The sequence below is a fragment of the Sphaerodactylus townsendi genome, linkage group LG17 (assembly GCF_021028975.2).
Source record: "Sphaerodactylus townsendi isolate TG3544 linkage group LG17, MPM_Stown_v2.3, whole genome shotgun sequence".
NCBI lineage: Eukaryota > Metazoa > Chordata > Lepidosauria > Squamata > Sphaerodactylidae > Sphaerodactylus > Sphaerodactylus townsendi.
In genome coordinates, this window is record NC_059441.1 from 2,384,371 (window position 1) to 2,399,243 (window position 14,873).

Sequence of the window (14,873 nt, forward strand, 5' to 3'; positions counted from 1 at the left end):
ACTATTAGCATAGAGACACCTGAATACCCTGTCTCTGTCCTTAACCTGGGATTTATGTGCTTTACCCTCAAGTCTTTTGTAGACACTATCCCTTGTCACATGCACATTGCTATGTTCCTCGCTTGTATGTGGTTGATTTAGAAAAACCTCCCTCTCTGTCTGCATCCCCATAGATACTGTATTCCGAACCGAAGTCACCTCAGCTCCTGTCGGCTTTCCCCCAGTGATCAGTTTAAAAGCTATTCTGCCACCTTTTTAATGTTGAGCGCCAGCAGCCTGGTTCCTCTTTGGTTAAGATGAAGCCCGTCCCGTTTGTACAGGCCTACCTTGTCCCAAAAGGTTCCCCAGTTCCTGACAAATCTGAAACCCTCTGCCTTACACCACCTTCTCATCCACGCATTGAGACCCTGTATCTCCGCTTGCCTAGCTCGCCCTGCGCGTGGAACGGGTAGCATTTCTGAGAATGCCACCTTGGAGGTCCTGGACTTCAACCTGTTTCCTAGCAGCCTAAATTTAGCTTCCAGAACCTCCTGGCTACATTTCCCAATGTCGTTGGTGCCAATGTGGACCACAACTGCTGACTCCACCCCAGCACTGTCTAAAAGCCTATCTAGACGAAGCGTGACATCCGCAACCTTCGCACCAGGCAGGCAAGTCACCATGCGGTCATCACGCCTCTCACAAACCCAACTCTCTACATTTCTAATGATCGAATCACCCACTACAAGGAGCCCCCCACCTCCCCGAGGGGTATCCTCAGTGCGAGAGGATAGCTGATCACCAGTTAAGGAAGGGATCCCATCTAAGGGAGCATCTTTCCCCACCTCAGACTGGCACCCTCCATCCCCAAGGCCTTCATTCTCCATGACATCTGAAGAGATGTCACCTTGGGAGTGGGACCCGGCTGTTAGGTCCCTGAAAGCCTCGTCTGTCACCCTCTCTGCCTCTTTCAGCTTCTCCAGGTCTGCCACCTTGGCTTCAAGAGAACAAAAGGAAAGCACAGCCGTGGAGTCTCCCATCTTCCGCCTGGAGGAGGACAGTGCCCATGGCAACATCCAAGGCGTCCACATACACTATAAAAGGTTTCTGAGGGTCAGCATGGTAGATGATTGGGTCAGAGGTGAAAGCTCTTCAAATTTTGAAAAATAGATTGGCAGGCCCCAGTCCAATTCAAGGGGGCTCCTGGTTTGCCCCTCCCCCCGGACCCACGCCCTTTGGAGCAGGTGGGCTTTTTTTGGCAAAATTGGGGATGAAATTGCTATAGAAATTTGCCAACCCCAGGAACGTTTGTGGTTGCCTGTGGGTGCGAGGTGCCTGCCAGTCTACCACTGCCTGGACCTTTGTAGGGTCCATTTCGACTTCCTGGTTAGAGATTCTATACCCCAGGAAGTCAAGTTTGGTTTTGTGGAACTCACATTTGGATAATTTTGCATATAGTTCATTATCTCTCAGTCGTCTCAGTACCTCCCTCACCAGCAGCACATGATCCCATTCATTTTCAGAGTAAATAAGCACATTTATTTATTTATTTATTTTATTCGAGTTTTATACCGCCCCATCCCCGGGATGCCACCATCCCCTTGTACAATAAGTCATGCATGATTTCATTGATCAAGTTAGTAAACACCCTTAGGGCCCCACTGAGTCTGAAAAGCATTACAAGATTTTCGAACTGTTCTAGGACTGTATTAAAAGCTGTGAGATGCTCCTGGCCATCAGCAATTCGCACCCAGAAATAAGTCTTCCACAGGTCCAATTTTGTAAATATTTTCCCCTTGGAGAGGCTGCTTAAGAGGTCTTTGATGAGCGGTGGGGAGTATTTGTTGCATAGCCAGACTGCATTCAGGCCTGCATTCAGGGAATCTGCGCAGAGTCTAAGGGAGCCGTCCTTCTTCCAGAAGAGGAGCAGTGCACCCATGTGCGAAGTGGCAGGTTGGATTAAACCTCTCTCTAGGTTTTTATCCAGGAATTCTCTAAGGCTGGTCACTTCCTTGGGGCTCATGGAGTCGACTCTGCCCTTGGGTAGCTTGGCTCAATTCTACCGTCTGTGTCCCTGTGAGGGAGTAGCTTGTCGCACTCCCTCTCCTCAAACACTTTGCTTAAGTCCCGGCATGCCTTCGGGACGGCCGATGTCTGCTCCCCTTGGGCTGCTAGGGGGTTGGGAGGCTGCTGCTTCAGTTGTGTGGATCCAGTTCGATGTGGCTGCCGCAGGGGGGTTTGGTGAAACAGACTACCCTATCCCTCCAGCAGATCAGGCAAGGAGGCTCCCCTCGCGCTCACTGTCCCATCGTCTGGAAGGGGCCGCCGCCATCCAAAAATCCCGGGCACCTGGGGTTTGGACCAGACACTCCCAGCCATAGGCCGCAGCTGGTGTTCCTTGGCCATGCTCTGGGGCTGGAGTAAACACGTCCTCGCATGAAGGGGGCCAGCTGCCTCCCACGGCTTGGTCGGGCAGTAGACCCCCATCATTGACATCTGACCCACTGTCGGAGGTAGTGAGGTTCCCATACTGAGAGTAGGTCTGGGCTTAAAAGTGGGGATCCTAAAGTTTTGGCTTAATGTAAGGATCTGTTACTCCAATCAGCAAACAAGATTCCAGAAAGTTTCAAGAGCTTTATTGGAACTGTGTCAACCCAAGAGTCATGAAGCAAAAGCTGAAGCTTTGTCCCCTGACCCCCAGTATATACCTGAAACATTGGAACATTGTTCATCCCATGATCCCCCCTCCCTCACATTCCCAAAACATCAGCATAATAAAGACAGTGAGAAAGAAGCATTGTAATGGTGGCAACAGACACTACCCTCCTCCGGGAGGCAAGAGATAAGGAAAGAGGCATGCCTGATTCACTAGTTACAAACAAACAGCAGAAAACCTCCCCAGCCTCTGGCAATGATAATGGTGAGCCAGATGTGGCCTTGGTGCGGATGTGCGAGATGCCAGGTGAGGCATGGCCAGGCCTGACAGTAAGTTCTTTAATTAACAGAAAAATGTATGTTGAAACATTGAAGACTTGTGACTTAATAAAATATTCACTAGAAACGTGCTTTTAAATTTGTAAATAAGTGCTACACAAGTTACATAAAAGGTTGAACGCCAAGCAGTAGTGTTGATTTTAAAATCAACCATCAAAAGTTCCGCTCAGTGGTTGGGAAGTTCTGCTCAGTGGTGGGAAAAAATTAGAGGGAACCTTGGCCACCTGCATTACATTCCACACAGTAACTCCACAAGTCCATGTTTAATACAGCCAGGCTAATTCTCCTAAAACAAGGAAGTTGCACAGGTCTCCTAATTACTGGTTACAAAGTTCAAGCCTGCTTGCAGCTGCACCAGATTTCATCTCACCATTTGACTGATCTTCACCATAGTTTTTGTGTGAAGGCGCATACAGGAACATTAGGGCAAAGACATAAAGGTTCCACATTCCATAAATCCCCGTGAAAAAGGCACTATTCAATTCAACTGTGTAGCCACCCCATTTCCAATTGCCTTCGGTCACCTAAGACAGGAAAAAGAATAGCTATCAGCACATCAGGCAGGAGCACAAACATACAAGGATCTGAGAATCACAAGCTCAACTGAAGTTCAAGGGCACCTTCCGCACATGCACTCTACTCTATTCCAATGCAGGGCCTGATCTCGCCCTTCGTGACCACAAGGAAAGAAGTAAAGAAGCATTCAAATAAATGTTTTAAAAGAGTCTACAGTCAAATTGTATCTTCTGGTTATAATGAATGCTAAAATATAAACATCAAAAATACACACCAGTCTCTTGGGGGAAAGGGTTGTCCTTTGTGAACAACAGCTAAGATACTGACAAGATTCATTATCCAAAGCCCCCAAATGTTTTTTTTTTTAAAAAAACATGTCAGAATCCTAGATCAAGTAGTTTTAGGGCACTCACCTGGCTGACAATGAAAAATATTACCGTCATGGCAGCACAAGCCAATGTGATCAGCATCAAGAACTTGAACCTAAAGATCAACCCCTAGAAAGACACAAAAACAACCCAGCATATTATTGTAGCACAGAAAAATAGCTCAGCATTTTAAATAGCATAGAATCAACTATTTTAACCTGGAATTTCTATAAAATGAAAATTAAACAAAATTACATGGGAGATCTACAATGTCTTTGATTTTCAGCTGAAGCGTGTGCTCCCAATCACACCCATATAAAAGTAGGCCTTGGAGAAAAGTCTCAGAGCATGTCTTCAAGTACCTTTTTATTTCCTCTATACCAGGCTCATTGTTGTCTGTAAGGAATTTGAGAAAAGGAGGCTGAAAGTAGAGCAGGAGTAACTACCCTGGAAAAGCAGTGGTGAATTTTCTCTTTTTCATTACTAGTTTTTCCTTGTGGGAAGAAAGAATTAATGTCCAACTTGCCACCTCATGAGACAGCTCCCTCAGTCTTCCAGATTGTGACTGAATAAATCACACAGCAGTGGCAAAATGGGTCAACGTTTACTGAAGACTACTTTCAGACCCTACTGCAGCTTGTCAAATATTTATTTCCCCAATTCAGTCATTACAGCTTGTCCACACCTTCAAAGCTAGTCTGGAGTTACACTCCTCCTATCCCAACCTGTAAAATCCCAGTCAAAATATGAGAATTCAAAAGGGCTGTTAGTGGGGGGGGAGTCTCACGAGTTTGTCAGTAAACTCAATCGACTTCCTTTCATCTATGATACTGAGGTAGACAAACAACTTATTTGACACTTTCAGAAATGTAAATAATGGAAGACTTATTTGTGATAGTATATCAAACACTGCATTTTTTTTTGAAAAAGCCAAAGGCTGGCAGAATAAGTCTGTTCAGTTGCAAAGGTGCCCAAAACAGTTATTCCAAGGGGCAGCACACAGTTAAAAATTCACGCATTTGTCTTATGTTACTATAGCACCAACCCTTAATTTTGTCATTCATCTCTACCCTCCCAAAATTTACTTTTTTGATTTCTATTCAGCTTGTTTCTGAAAAGCTTTAAAAAAAAACAGAACATTGCCTAAAAGGGCTTAAACGTCTTACAGTGCCATCCTAAGAGTTATACCCTCCTAAGCCCATTGACTTCAGTGGATTCTGAAGTGTGTATTTCTGCTCAGCATGTCACAGCTTATCTTAATGGGGCATAAACTGGAAAAAAAACCCTATCCTGCACGGGGAACCTTTTAAAAACATTTTCTGGGATAAAAATAATGAAATACCAAATAGGGAAGCCCATGAAAAATCAGAGGGAGCGGACACTGGGAAACAAAGATACAGCCTCTCTGTAGGAAAAGGAGGCCTTTCCCTTTTGCCTGGGATGAACTGAGACCGCTTGTAGTGGAAAGCGTATATGCGATAAGAGATCACGAAACAATCTAATCTACTGTGCCAATAGTCAAGATACTGAATATACATCAAGAGCAGAAACTCTGAAGGCCAAATGCACTTAGAACGGAAGGTTGTTCACAGTCCCCTATTTACAGAATTCCTATAAACTCTAAGACAGAATGGGGTGGCAGACTGGAGTGTCGCTAAAAGCTAGGATGTAATCACAGAGCGTCTGAAAGCAGAGGGCTTCATTTCATTTCTGAAGTCATGGATAGACAAAATATTCAATATGTATTCACTTCCAAGAAGAGGTAAGCTCCACCTATATTAGACAGAGAGGATACAATGAATGGGAAACCCTCTTGTACAAGAAAACCCAAAGCAAAGAAGGAATATACCAAGAAAGAAGGACTGAGTCAGAGAAAGAGCTGCACACATTCTGGAGCGGTTATTTGAAATAAACCAAGGTGAACTCTTTCCTTCAAGTTTTTTTCTTACGTCAACCCAACAGTCTGCCTATCACATAAGCTGTAGCTCCTTGCTGAGCTGAGTCAACGCCATATGGAAATCTGTCTACTGTTTGAGTCAGTATGCACAACATCAGGGAGAATGTTTTTAGTCTCATTGTAACTCTGTAGATTCCAATTGTTTCTCTAGAGACCCTAGACATCCCTTGAACCTTCCAGATAAGTGAGGTGGTATTGTGTGTACTACTTGTTCCTTACAAAAACCATGCTGCTGATAAAACCTTGGTTTTCTGGCTTCTGATTGGAATAGCACAGTTGAAGTTGCAAGGGTATTTTCTCCACTTCAGTTATTTACCTCATAGTGAAGTCTGCGAGCTTTATTCATTGCTGGGAGGCTGGATTGCTTTCCACTGATGTTTCGGAACACTTGAAACACCATAAAACACAGGAACAAGAAGTAGAGACAGAGACAGATCCCAGCAACGATAATAAATGCCATCTCAGCAGTAAAGTTAAGGAAACAGTACCCTGACACACACACAGTCAACAGAGACTCTGATAGCAATAATTTATTTGGCTCTGCTTAATTATCATTGCCATAGTTCTGTGCTGAGCTGGAAGTCAGAGGGAAAAGTCCTTGTTACACGCGCCCAAGAAATAACAGACCAAGTAGTAAGACTTGGTGAGTACTTAAAAAGTCCTTTCTTTGGGTCAGTTCCAGGCCTGATGCTGTTCCCATAGGTGTAAGGTGGCTTTAAAGTGATATAAATGACTAAAAGCCCTCCACTGGTACATATGAGGAAGCAAGGAAACAGCAAGGCCTGTAATCTTAAGGGAGAGATTTGCCAGAGGTTTTATGATGCAGAATTGAATTAAGCCTATTGAAAACATATACAGCTTCATAGTAAAAATTAACCGCAGCTGGAAAGCACTCCCAATGTGAACAGGCATTTTTTAAAGGAGAAAATTCAGCAGGAAGACCGTTTTAGGAGTGTATATCAGGAAATCAAAATACAAAGCAGCAATCCAGTGAATATGCTATGCTACTCTAGTGCAGGACGAAACATACACAAAAAGAGGTTTCAATGATAAGCTAGGGGAACCTAAGCTCTTCAATGACAGCCACACTTTATTATCCTTATACATTTATTCAGAACTTTGCACATCAACACGCATACCAGATTTCTAAGGCAAAACAAACCAAAACGTAATTTCTGGGTCTAATGTCAACTCGGTACTTGACATTTTTCAAGAAGAGCCACCACCACTTTTTCAAATTCATGACGTGGATTCCTTGAAACTAGAGGATGCACCACAACATTTCAGTTCAAAAGGCCCCCTGCCAGTTTATCAATGGCACATTCCCAGAGTTAACAAGATTTTTTCTGCAGGTTAAAGCGGCTCGCCAAGTTTCCCTTCCCTACACAGTGCCATTATTGATATGGAAGGAAAAGGATACGGCCAATTCTGTACCAACATCTGTAGTCCAGATACTGTAGAATGGATTCTTTAATTGCACCCCTCTGGAAATAGAAGAAAATTATGTTTCACCTGAGAAGAGATTATACACAATAAAAATGGCAAGGCAATATCTCCCACTGAAATTTGGAAAGGCCAAAGGAGCACTATTTAGAGGCTTCGCAGCTTGGCTGTATACTCACTCGCTCATCGTGATCCGAAGCATTTTCAAATCGGACAATGCACGGACAAGCTATCTTGAAAACCGGTTGGCGAAGATCTTAGGGGATGGAGGGTGTGGCAGAGGTCAAACCACCCAGAAGCCGCCGAACATGTCCAGCAAGGGAGCACACTGGGCTGTCCCCTCAAGATCCCTCCAGGTTGTCCTCGGCATCCCTCCAGCAGAATCCTTGTTCACTCAGCTGGCTTCTTCAACCCCAGCTATCTTTGATGCACTGCAGTATGCTCCTCCGCTAACTGACTAGGACGGAGCTTGTGAAACACACAGGCTGGAAATCATGATGTCAGAGCATTAATTTAAGGGGCAAACCACTTTAGAACAGTGCATACCTGCAAATAAAACCAGTCATGTCAAGAATAAGGTCAGAGGTGGTTTACAGGGGTACTGTGCTCTGAAGAACCTCTTTTCCCACACACAAAATTGGTTTTAAAATATCAAAATGAGGGGACACCCATTTAAAATAAGATCACCATTGATTTATTTAAGTGTACTTTTCAGCAAACCTGGGGCTTCTCCTGCAGCTGCAGATCCCTGCATTTCAGCCAGGGATGACCATATCGTGTAGATTTTCTTGATGTGCATAGATTTTTCTAACCTGCCTTTGGTGATTGAATGATGAGAATGCTGCACTGCAATAACATTTTTTAAAGAAACCAGAGTATAGCTCCATATTACCTTTCACACATGTCAAAGACAAACAGACAAAAAAACCTACCAGCAATTATTGCCCAACTTGTTTCCAGTAGCTAGAGAAGCGGTTTAGTTCATTCTGGATCCTAATAAAATGCAAAATAGAAGGGCCGTTTTGCAAATGACCCAACAAAAGAATAAACACATATTAATTCACCTGATTTAAAATAACCATCATGAATAAGATAATTTCACTGAGACACACTTCACTGACTTCCTTCACACATAAATAAATCTCCAGCAGAACAAGTTAGAGTTAAGTAACCGGGATTTAATCCTAATAGCCAAGCGCTTTACCGTGCTTCTCCCTTCCCCCTTGAACTTTCATTGGGAATCAGCAATTTCTGTATAACAGCGGTCCCCACTGAAATCTGCCTTGATACCCGAAAAGGGAAGAAAGTAGGCAGGGCCAGATGAGCTTTCTACCCAACAAAACTTCTAATTGGTCACTGGAGATTTGACTGAATGTTACCATATTTTTAAAAATGTTAGCTTCAGCAGCAGCTGCCACCATAGCACAAGGATATATACTGTGTGATGGAGGGTAAGCTGCAGCTGGCTCCAACTCCCGTGGCAGCCATTTTGTGGAAGAAATTTTATGACTGCATCCCCCGCACTGTGTCAGAATTCCAGAGGTGCCAGTAGACTCAAAAAGGCTGGGGATCACTGATCTACATAAAGGACAAGACAACTCAATTTCATTATTTCTCCCCACCACCACTAGAAATCATGAAATGCACATGACAATTGAGATCTGGACACTTCTAAAGCTTAATTCTTTTCAGAGAGCTCACAGTCCATAAGCAGGACTGGAAACCTGGTTTGCTGTTTAAAGAAGTAACAGGGGCGATCTTAACAGATCTGGTCAAATTTCATTCATTTGTTCTTGTGCCAACAGAAAACTTAGAAGAATTGAGCCCCATAGGTACCCAAAACTACATACACACCATCATATGCTCTCCACAAAAGATGATCCAAAATGACAGAAGCATAGCATAGAAGAGTCCTAGTAGAATATCTCGTAGCAACATCCACGTTAGTCAAGATCCAATGAGCAAACCATTCCACTGGGATGGCTTGTAGATGTCATGGAGATCCCAAGAGCAAAGATAACTCTGGAAAACGAATAAAACATTCAAAACCATTTTCCATTTCAAATAAGCTACTGCCAATAATGCCAAGAGAAACTGAGACAGAGGGCATGTTCATCAGGTGATTTTTTAAAATGGCCAATGGTTAGCTCAAATTTTGTTTCCATCCTTCATGTTAAAAATACTTTGTTTTAGGTTAATCTTTGCTAGTTTTCTCTAAAAGCTAATGGAAGACTGATTGAAGACTGGACAATGAGGTCTACTTCAAAAGAACAAACTGATCTAAATGTGTGAAATTAATCCCTTCTTAGCAGAATTTTGTACTAGCTGTTTTGCATTCAAAGCATTTCATAGATAGGATAACCAAGGAGTTGATCCCATCTCCAACACTTGTTGATGCATTCCAGTGAACGCCTCTGCGTCAAATTCAGTGAATGAAGCTCTCCAGATAGAAAAGCCTTGTAATAGACAGTTGCATCTGACAGTTTTTTTTTTTTTTTTAAAAATGTATTTATTGACTTTTTGCCTGGCCCTTTCCCAACTTGTGCTGAGGGTGGCTTCCAATAAATTATGTGCCACAAGAAAACAACTGAATATAAATATATTAAATATATATTAATATATTGCAGCTCACCCCTCACTGTGGAGGAACATGAAGGTGAGCCAGGATTTTAGGGCTGTGAATCCAAGGAAGGCTGCTGGACCGGATGGTAGGCTACGATTAGGGTGTTAAAGGAATCTGCAGCTATTAACTGGCTGGTGTTTTAACTGGGATCTTTAATGGAGTGTATCCCGAATTACCACCCATTCCATCTTGTTTGAAAGCTTCCACCATTGTTCCCACTACCAAGAGAGATTTCCTGCTGACAATCTTCAGGATTATAGACCAGTGGCACTCCCACCCCCATCATCATAGAAGTGTTTTGAAGAAAACTGGTCCATAGGCATATTAGTTCTTGCCTTCCAGATACATTTGATAAGCATCGGTTAAGCATATCGGACTAATAGATCTACGGAGGGCGCCATTGCCGTTAGCCACTCCACACAGCTTTGTATCTGGAACAGCAGGGGGAATTGTAATGCGAATGCTCTTTGCGGACTTTAGTTCCGCATTTAATACAATCTTTCGCCACAAAGACTGGTGACAAAACTTGTGGATCTTGGACTCTCACATTCAATCTGTTTGTGGATTAGGGACTTCTTCTCTGGGCGTTCCCAGAGGGTTAGACTGGGAAATCGGGTTTCCTCAGTTCTTACTCTAAATATGGGAACGCATACAGGGCTGATGTGTTGAGCCCTTTACTGTTCACCCTTTATACATATGATTGTACTCCTGTCTATCATAGTAACACCATTATCAAATTTGCTGATGACACAAGCGGTGGTAGGAGCTCATCTCTGGAGGGGATGGAGTCTGCCCTATCGGAATGAAGTGGACCGGCTGCTCTCATGGTGCAGGGAAAATAACCCTGGTTCTTAACACTAACAAGACAAAGGAGCTCATAGTGGACTATAGAAGGAATAGCTCAGAAATTCAGCTCTTGACTATAAATGGAGATCCAGTGGAGCGGGTGGCTAGTTTTAAATTCACCAAGGCGTTATGATTAAAGAGGATTTGTCCTGGGTAGTACAGACTACCGCAGTGGTTAAGAAAGCCCAGCAAAGACTGTACTTTTCTGAGACTTTTAAAGGAAGCTTAACAATAACTAGATGGAAAAACTTCTGGTGTCCTTTTACCGCTGTGCTATAGAGAGTGTCCTAACCTACTGCATCTGTGTATGGTTCTCGGTTACTGCAGTGGCTGAATAGGAAGAAGCGCTCCAAAGGGTGATCAATACTGCACAAAGGATTATCGGCTTGACTCTCCCCTCCTTGGAAGAAATCTATAATGCCCGAAGTCTAAATAAAGTAAAATAATTCCTAAAGGACCCACGTCATCCAGCACACTCTCTTTTTAAACTGCTACCATCTGGCAGACGATACAGGGCCCTCAGAACTAGGACAAAGGAAGCTTAGAGACAGCTTCTACTCTAGAGCTGTGGCTATACTAAGCTCAGCTACTTCATATTGATGTATTTGGGGCTATGTAGGGATGGAGTGGAAGGGATGATGATGTATGAGTCTGAAATTGCATGAGTCACAGGGGAATTGTATGTGAGTCTGAAATTATTATTGCATCGAGGAATGCTGCTGTAAATTTAGATTTGTGCGTGCACAATGACAATAAAATAGCAATGCTTATGGCTTAAAATCTTCTAATAATAAAACCTCAATGGAGTTGTTAATGCACCGAGAATGTCAAATGCAGAATAAATTGCCAATCACGATCAAATCAAAACCAGCTCAATATGGCCAACTCGCAGCCAGCTAACTGATGCAAAAGGTTCTTCTCCTCTGTACTTACTTTTCTGAAGTAAGACAAAGGGTGCTTTCGTGTCATCATTGTGATCGATCTTTCCATTACCACACCATGATGATGAAGATGCTTCAGAGTGCCGGGAAGGTTTTCAAGTTACAAAAAACCACGCCTTTCATAAAGCCTCCATTTTGATGGATGCCACAAGGGAAAAAAAATCAAGTTCCACAATTGCATTTCTCTCCAACAATTAACGGTGCTATCTGGAGTCCTCACAGCCATTTCTCACCCACTCTCCAAATAATCAGCCAGTAGGAAATAGAAGATATCCCACTGTACATTAAGACAAACTGACCCATGGAATGGAGGTCTGTAGAATTTAGAACATAAAATAAAATCTAAGCCCCAGTCCAGCCACAACTTACCGCTGCTTTTTTTTTGCATACATTTACCCTCCAAGTGCTTCAGCGGCAAGGTCAGTCCAGTGCTGAGCAAGCTACCTGCATTACAGGTGAAGTTATACTCTACAGTTAGTAGCAGACACTGTTTGGGCCACTAGGAACATTTGTAAAGAAATCGAAGTTATTTTGGACGACCAAGACAGCTAAATAAGAAGGTGCTGGAAGGAGATCTCTGGATCCAAGTGATATGGGAATCAGAAAACTTCTTGGTCCAAGACAAAAATGTTTCTATCTCAGTAGAAATCACCACATCTTAAAAATCTGCTTCCATCGTGACTTAAACTTTAATCCCCCACACTAGACAGCAGGTGACAGACAAAGTGCTGATGGTCAGAAATTAAGCCAAACTGTTTTGCTTTTGGAGGAAGTCAAGGAAGTGATTGCAAGCAGAACTTAAGTGAAAAGCTAGTTAAATATTAGGGTGGAGGAGGGGAATGGAAAGGGGAGCAGCAGAGACACCTCCAAAGGAACAAGGGCAAGCCTAGAGGAAATGCAGGAGCGCTCCATAGGGGCAGGCATTCAGCACCACCCAACAAGGCTGGTGACCATGGAATGTGTCATCGAACACAGGAGTTACAAAATTCGGGTGTACTCATGGCAAAAAATGTAGAAGGATTCTGATTTCTTGCAGGGTCACATTCCTTTGTGGTAATCAAGTCACTTCTCAAAGCCATAACAAAATCTAGCATGCTATACCCCTCCCCCATTTTGCTGGTTTCCGTCCCCTTAGAGTGCAATAGCTTGTACTGACAAAAAATACTGTAAGACAGACAAAGCTGCAGAGCAACAGCACATCCTAAAACAACTCAGCACAGAGAGAGGCTAAAAGAGCAGAGTCTTATTCTATAGCTTTTCTTGCTCAGCTGGAGTGCTAACTAATTGAAAAAAAATGCTAATACTCCACATCTTCAAACCGCGTTTCAGGGGCCTGAAGTTGCCCAATATGCTTTAATGAAGCCGGACACAAACTTTGTTTATGCTATATGCTTACTAGGGAACTTACTGTCACACAACATACTGTGAAGTTAGCAAATGTTTTATGTTTAAAAAGCTTTATTCGAAAAGAGAAGTAACTTTAAAACTTTTGCAGGACTTACCGCGAACCCTTAGGAATGATGCCAGGATCATGGTTCAAATAGACATATTTTATTTAAGACAGACCAGCACAACACACCTGGTAGCATATAGTCAAAGTGTGTATATACAGGAATGCTTTGTAGCTTGACATGTCCCCATGTTTCTCCTATTCATTCACTAGTCGATAGAATCACCCCATATTCAAAGCAATATCCCATATGAAATAAACTTATTCACTCACTTGGCTGTGGTTGTAACTACAGTGCCAGTTTACAAAGGACTACAAGATCAATGAAGAGGTTAAATGGCTACACACTTACCACGACACGAATATCTCTTATATCTCCAATTTCTACATTAATGCCCTTCTTTTCATGCACAGGGAGCCGAATGTACCAATAAAAGATTGGAATTTGTGGGAAACAGTTCCAATCTCCATAAAAGCAAGTACCTCACATTCATAGTAGCTACCTTCATTCTCTTTAGTCTATCGGAACAAAAAGGAAGGGAAACAGACAGTCATCATTTGGGGGCTTCCAGATACACATTCTAGTCTCTTACAGCACAAATTAGGCCAGTCCCAGAGAGGGTGGAATGTGGAAAGGGAACAAAAAGACTCCAAGACAGTCAGCTAATGCTACTTTAGTCAGAAGGTGAACAATTAAGAAGAACACACAATGGCAGTCTCCACAGGGGGAAGATACCCATAAAGGTCTGGGAAAGCAACACGCGGCAATTGGGTGCCTTCTACCGTTCAAGGAGACCTGGCAGCTAGAGAGGCACTGCCAAGAGTAGAGTGGTGCACAGGCGGATAAAGCGATCCTTGGCAACTGTCCTCAATGTTCTGCTCCTTATAGAAAGAAGCTGCTTATTTCAAATCTGCTACCAAATATTGCTTACAGCCTCAGGCAGCGAGGAACAAGAACACAATTAGTGTTAAAAAAACTAAAATGTAACGTTTGAGAAATTGGGCTCTTTTGCCCATTGACACCCATTTCGCAATGCTCACATGACACTCTCCAAGCTACTCCAAAAGGCCTACAAATTGTTGCTTAGAAATATTTCATCTAACTTTCCTTCAGAGAAATGACCAAATTACCACACCATGATTCCACTTCTTGACCTCAAGGAAGCCCCTCCCTCTCCAACATTTCCCAACAGTCAAATAAATGTCCCCATATAATAAATTCAGTGACAGTGTGCAAATACAGCTTTGCTCATTTCTTACCTCTAAATAGTGCAATTACAGTAAAGGTATATATGGGAAATCCAAAGCTACCACAAGAAGCATGTGTTGATTGATGCTAAGATAAAAAACATCTGAACAAGAACTGTAAGGAACTTACTTTTGGAAGGGGAAAGACACATTTGAGCTTCCGAGTTTCTTCCGCATATGCCATTGTTTGCCACTCACTGACCACGTCGTCACGGTATCCCAAGGACACATTAAATGTGATCTCTGCATTTTCTTCTGTAGGACCAAAGCATCAAACGTTTTACAGAAATAACGAGAAATCTGAAAAGCAGCACAGACATCTGAGCATAATTTATGTGAAACCTACGCACTAGTTTAGTCAGAGAGTGTAGGCTATACATTCAGTTTAGCTATTAAAGCTGGAAGGGAAAAATCCAGGATGCCAGAACCCTTAGAACCCTTTGCTTGTGTCCAGTCATTGTGACAAGGTACCTTTGCTTTCCATGATACTGTTCTGTCATACCCTACG

General features: G+C 42.9%; 1 pseudogene; it reads right to left on the minus strand.

The window, feature by feature from the left end:
• Positions 1–1,520: 1,520 nt before the first annotated feature.
• On the minus strand, positions 1,521–14,633 carry LOC125424659 (annotated as a pseudogene).
• Positions 14,634–14,873: the final 240 nt, after the last annotated feature.